At 61.7% G+C, this 5,604-nt stretch overlaps 1 pseudogene; it reads right to left on the minus strand.

Moving 5' to 3' along the window:
- Positions 1-398: 398 nt before the first annotated feature.
- Positions 399-3,427, minus strand: LOC116781421 (annotated as a pseudogene).
- Between the last annotated feature and the right edge of the window lie 2,177 nt (positions 3,428-5,604).

A 5,604-nucleotide genomic window follows, 5' to 3' on the forward strand; every position in this document is an offset into this window, starting at 1 on the left:
GGGGGTGGGTGGGAAAAGGGGTGTGGAAAGGAGAGAAAAGGGGAGGTGGGACCCCCACACTGAATGGGACAGGAGTGGGACCCCCCAAAAGTGGAGGGGGAGGGAGACTGAGGATTGGGGGCTGATGGGAAAGGGGTGGGAGAGGTCAGAAGAGTGGGGAAAAGGGGAGGGTGGGACCCCCAAACTGAGTATGAGAGGGCTGGGGATTGGGGCAATGATGTGTAAGGGGTGGGAGAGGGGGGAGACAGTGGGGCTTGGGACCCTAAAACCGGGAGAGGCTGGGGATTGAGGGGACCATGGAAAAGTGGGAGGAACAGGGAGAGGGGTGGAAAAGGGGGGTGGTCTGGAGGGATGGATGGTCCCATGGGGGTCTTTGGGCACTGGGGGTTGGGAAAGGGGGTGGTCCCCCTGAGTTCCCAACTTCCTCTGGGTGCTGGGGGCTGCTGGATCCAATCTCAGCCTTGCATTGTGCCAACAGTTGAAATTTAGAGCAATTCTAGAGGGGGGACTGAACCACCTTTGTCCCCCAAACTTTAATGATGGCATTTAAGGATGTACCTCGACCATCCCTTTAAGGGGGGGTTCAACACAGGGGGGTCACATAAAACAGAGGGTCAGGGCACATTTACCCCACTCTTCAAAGGTCTCTTTGCCTCTTAGTGCCCCAGGGAAGCCCAAACCATGTCAGTCCAGTCTGGGCTCTCGGCTGTTCCCCACACCAACTCTGCCCCAAACACATTCCCAAGGGCAGGGGATTCCATCCCCCTTTTCGGGCACTGCCACTTCCCAGGGACAGGGAAACTCCCTCAGCACAATCTCCCACCACTTATTGCACTGCCCACAAACTGGCAGCACCTTTACAAAGGAATCCCTGCAGCAGCTCACCCAAGAACACTCTTGATCAAGACAAACCCTGACCAGCTCACAAAAGCTCGTAGGCCTCGCTGAGAGGCTCTGGCTACAAAAACACACTTCAAACACAGCAAGAACACCACAAAGCAACCAAAGCACAAACTCTAAACCACACCAGCAATCTACTAAAACACTGGGAAGCAAAAGCAAACTCTAGTTGTGTAAAAGCAAGGAATCAGTGTGCAGAACTTTAAATTTCTCACCCCATGAGCCACCTGAAAGGGGAAGGGAAGGCAGGATCACCCCTCAGCCCATCCAGCACTTTCAATGCAAATCTTCCTTTCATTTCTCCTTAGCCTTGACTTCTTTTTAGACTATTTTCCAGGTTTAGGTGGAGTTTTGAGTTACTTTAGTCACAAAGCTAAATTTGGGGTAGAGTGACAGGCATCTATTCTTTCTTAAAAGGAAAATAAAAGAGGTCAAAAAGGTTCCCTATTCCCACCCTGCAGGATGGTTGTGAAGAAAGGCTGTGGGACCTTCACTGGCCCCATCCCTCAGTACATCCTTTCACACCAGGTGTCTCTCAGGGTTTTTCTTTGGGGAGACCATCCTGACCTTCATGTTATCCGGGAACTGGAGTCTTCTCTTTCTCATCAGATGTGCCAGTCCTTCTTCTTCTTCCAGGTTTGAACTCTATTCCAGCCCCAGGTCTCTGCTAAACAGGGGACACCAGGAATGTTGGTCACCAGCTCTGTGCCCAGCGTGGGTCCCTGTGGATCATCCAACGCAGGTCCTCCGATGGCTGATGGAGTTGGAGCAGCGGCCGAAGCTCTTCCCGCACTCGGGGCACTCGGGGCTTCCCTACAGGTGGGTCCGTTGGTGTTTGGTCAAGGCAGAGCTGTGGGTGAAGCTCTTCCCACACTCCCCACACTTGTAGGGCCTCTCTCCGGTGTGGATGCGCTGGTGCTTGTGGAGGGTGGAGCTGTCCCTGAAGCTCTTCCCACACTCCCCACATGTGTAGGGCCATTCCCCAGTGTGGATGTGCTGGTGGCTGAGGAGGTTGGTGCTCGTGCTGAAGCTCTTCCCACATTCCAAGCACTTGTAGGGCCGTTCCCAAGTGTGGATGCGACGGTGGGTGTGGAGGGTGGATCTCCGGCTGAAGCTCTTCCCACATTCCCTACACGTGTAGGGCCGTTCCCCAGTGTGGATGTGCTGGTGGCTGAGGAGGTCAGTGCTTGTGCTGAAGCTCTTCCCACATTCCCCACACGTGTAAGGCCTTTCTCTATTGTGGATCATCTGGTGTCGGAGCAGGTGGGAGCTCCGTCTGAAGCTCTTCCGACATTCCTCACATGTGTAGGGCCTTTCCCCACTGTGGATCATCTGGTGACGGAGCAGGTTGGAGCTCTGATTGAAGCTCTTCCCACACTCCCCACACGTGTAGGGCCGTTCCCCAGTGTGGATGTGCTGGTGGCTGAGGAGGTTGGTGCTCCTGCTGAAGCTCTTCCCACATTCCAAGCACCTGAAGGGCTTTTCCCTGCTGGGAGACTGCTCAGGGACCACCACCTCGCAGCTCCCCCTCAAGCTCCGGCCGCCTTCCCGGCACACGCTGGCTCTTTCCTCCTCACAGCCCCCTGGGCTGGCTTTGGAGCCCCTCCTGCGGGGGCATCTCCGGCCCTTTTCCTCCCCGCTGCCTTCCTGCGCCGGGGAGCCCTTCAAAACGGCCTCTCCCACCAGGCTCTGACGGGGGGATTTGTCCTCCGCGCTCTCCGGCCTCACCTCGGGGCCTGGGGCAGGAAGCAACAAGGACACGCAGGGGATTTGCCTCCGGCCCACAGGGAAGCCCAAGGACATCCCCCCAACTCCGGCCCCGGCAGGACGGTCACAAAAGACCCACCCAAAGAGGCACTGACTTCCTCCTCACCTGCCTGGGGGGCCCAAGGCATCTTCCTCTTCCTCACAGCCTCCTCCTCCATCCGCCCAAGCTTTGGGAAGCAGAAATCCTGCCATGGGGGGGAAAAAAAGGGGGTGAGTGCGTTGCCTTGGGGGTTCCTCCTGCCCAGGTTCAGCTCTAGAACTCATTGGGCATCCTGTGTCCATAAAAAGCTCCAAAATACCAAGATTTAGACCAGAAAAACAGAAAACAGCAACATTTGGAAAAAAAAATCCCAAAACTCTCCACAAATCCGCAAAAGATCAAGATTCAGAAAAAAAATGCCCCAAAATATGAACATTCAGCTCAAAAAAACCCTCCCAGAAGTTCCCCCTCTCTGCTCTCTGCACCTTTACCTTCTGGGCTCTCCCCTCTCTGGGCTGCTGGGGGTCCCACTTAGGGATGCTGGGGCTGTTGGGGGTCCCAGGGGTCCCTTCTCCCCTCACTCTCTGCTTCAGGGGGCCGGGTTCCCAGACATTCCCCCTCTCCGCCTTCTCCACTTTCTTGGCCCGGGGATCCCAGGGGTCCCCACTGCCCAGGCTCCCCCTTCTCCGGGACCCCCCTTGCAGCCTCCCGGGGCTCCCGGGGCTCCTCCCTCTCCCTGCTCCCCCCTCCAGCCTGCCGGGGGTCCCCCAGCTCCGCCATCGCCCCGCTCCGCTCTCCACACTCCGGGGCTCCCGCCCTTCCTCCCCCCACCCCCGGCTCTCCCGAGGGCTCCCCAAACCCGCTGCCTCGGCTCCCTCCGGCTCCCCCGCACCAGCCCCCCCCGCCCACACCGGCCTCACAATGGAGCCGCCGGGGCCTGACCCACCAACACCAACCCCCAACAAGGGGGGGACCCGCAGCCCCCCGACCACCCACGGGGCTCTGCCCACAACCCACCCCGACACCGCCCCAAAACACCCACCGGCCACCCCCAACAGCCCCCCGGCACACAGCCCCGCACAAGGGCCGCCTGGGCCCGACACAACAAAACGCCCCCACAGCCGGGGGGACACCAGACGCTGCCCCGGGACAACGAGAGCAGGGAGCGGATCGGGCCCCGCACACGTGGCCGGGCTCTTGCTTCAGCCGCCCGGGATCGGCAACCGACAGCACGGCCCCGACCGCCGGGGGGGAGAAAAACAAGGGGTGAGCGCGTTGCCTTGGGAGTTTCTCCTGCCCAAGTCCATCCCTAGAACTCACCAGGCATCCTGTATCCATAAAAACTCCCAGAACACAAAGATTCAGCCCAAAAACCCCTCCCAGAATTCCCCCTCTCTGCTCTCTGGGGTTAGGGGGTCCCCCCTGTCTGGCCTGATGGCACTTCTGCCTGCATTGGGGGTCCCCCTTCTCCGCCCTGACGGGGGTCCCGCGGCTCCGGGGGGTTCCACTCGCCGGGGTCCCCTTGAGTGTTGCCAGGGGGGTCCCAGGGCTCACTTCTCCCCACTCTGCCTCCCGGGGCCGGCCGGCCCTCCTCTCTCGGCTCCCAGCCTCGCAAACCTCTGGGCGCTCTCGGCTCCCACCCCGCCTCAAGGCCCCCCCTCCTCTCCACACTCCAAGGCCTTCCCCCTCTCCGGGACCCCCGCTTAAGGGGCCCGGCGCTCCCTCTCTGCTCCCCCCCCCTCCAGCATTCCGGGGGTCCCCCAGCTCCGGGATCGCCCCTCTCCGCTCTCCCCACTCCGCGGCTACCGGGCTTCCCCCCCGGCTCTCACGGGGGGCCCCCAAACCGCTCTCGCCCCCCCCGCCATTGCCGAGCCACCGCCAGCACCTTTGGGCTGCTCTTCTTTGCGCTCCCGCTCGGCTCCTCCCTCGCCTGGGCCGCCGCTTTGGCCGGATTTCCTCCTCCGGGAGCCGCCCCCTGCAGCCCTTCCCCCCCTGGACCAGACCCCTTGTGCCCCCCTCGGGCCCCCCTTGCCCCCCCTTGCCCCCCCTTGCCCCCAAAGCCATGGCCTCCCGCCGCAGGAGCAGGGCTGCACCTGGGGCACGTCGCCATGGGGCAGCGCTGGGCTCTTGCCCGCTCCCGACCGCACTCGGACCCCGCCGCAGCCGCCACGACCGGGACACCAAGGGGGGGCCCGGCCGCAGACGACCCCCCCTCCCCCCTGCCCAAATTCCCCTCCCGGGGGGCGCTGGGGGCGAGGGGGGGGCGCCGCTGGCCTCCAGCTGGGGACCGCTGGGCGCTGCGGCTCTGCCTGCACACCGACGACTTGACCCCGCACACGGGGGGGCTCCCGGCACCCCCAGTGCCCACAAAGGTCTCCCCACAGTTGGGCTTTGGGGGCTCTGGGTGGGCTCTGAGCGGGTTGGGGGGGTCCCTGGGGGTTCTGGGGGGCGGTGTCGGTGGGTCCCGGCCCCTTTTGGGGAGCGCTGGGTGCCGTGTTGGGGTGCAGGTGCCCCCCCAGAGCCCCCCCAGAACGGGGTGACACGGGGGGAACTCCGGGTGGTCCCCATTCCTCATCCATCCTGGAGCAACCACGCTGGGGGCAACTGGCATCATATTGGGAGTGACTAGGACCACACTGGGACTGACTGGGAGCATAATTGGTGTGACTGGGAGCATGCTGAGGTTTACTGGGAGAGACTGGCAGTGACAGGGATCATACTGGGAGAGACTGGAACTCTAGTGGGGTGACTGGGAATAACTGGGACCATGCAGAGGGTAACTCAGATTCTCCTAGGATAGAGTGGTATTGGACTGGGAGTGGCTGGGATCCTACTGGGAGTTACTGGTATCATAGTAGGAGTGAATGGGAGCAACTGGAACCACACTGGGGGCAACTGGGATCATACTGGGAGCAGCCATGCCCCTGCTGGGCTCATACTGGACCATACTGGGACTG

This window comes from Chiroxiphia lanceolata (assembly GCF_009829145.1).
Source record: "Chiroxiphia lanceolata isolate bChiLan1 chromosome W unlocalized genomic scaffold, bChiLan1.pri scaffold_46_arrow_ctg1, whole genome shotgun sequence".
Taxonomy (NCBI): Eukaryota; Metazoa; Chordata; class Aves; order Passeriformes; family Pipridae; genus Chiroxiphia; species Chiroxiphia lanceolata.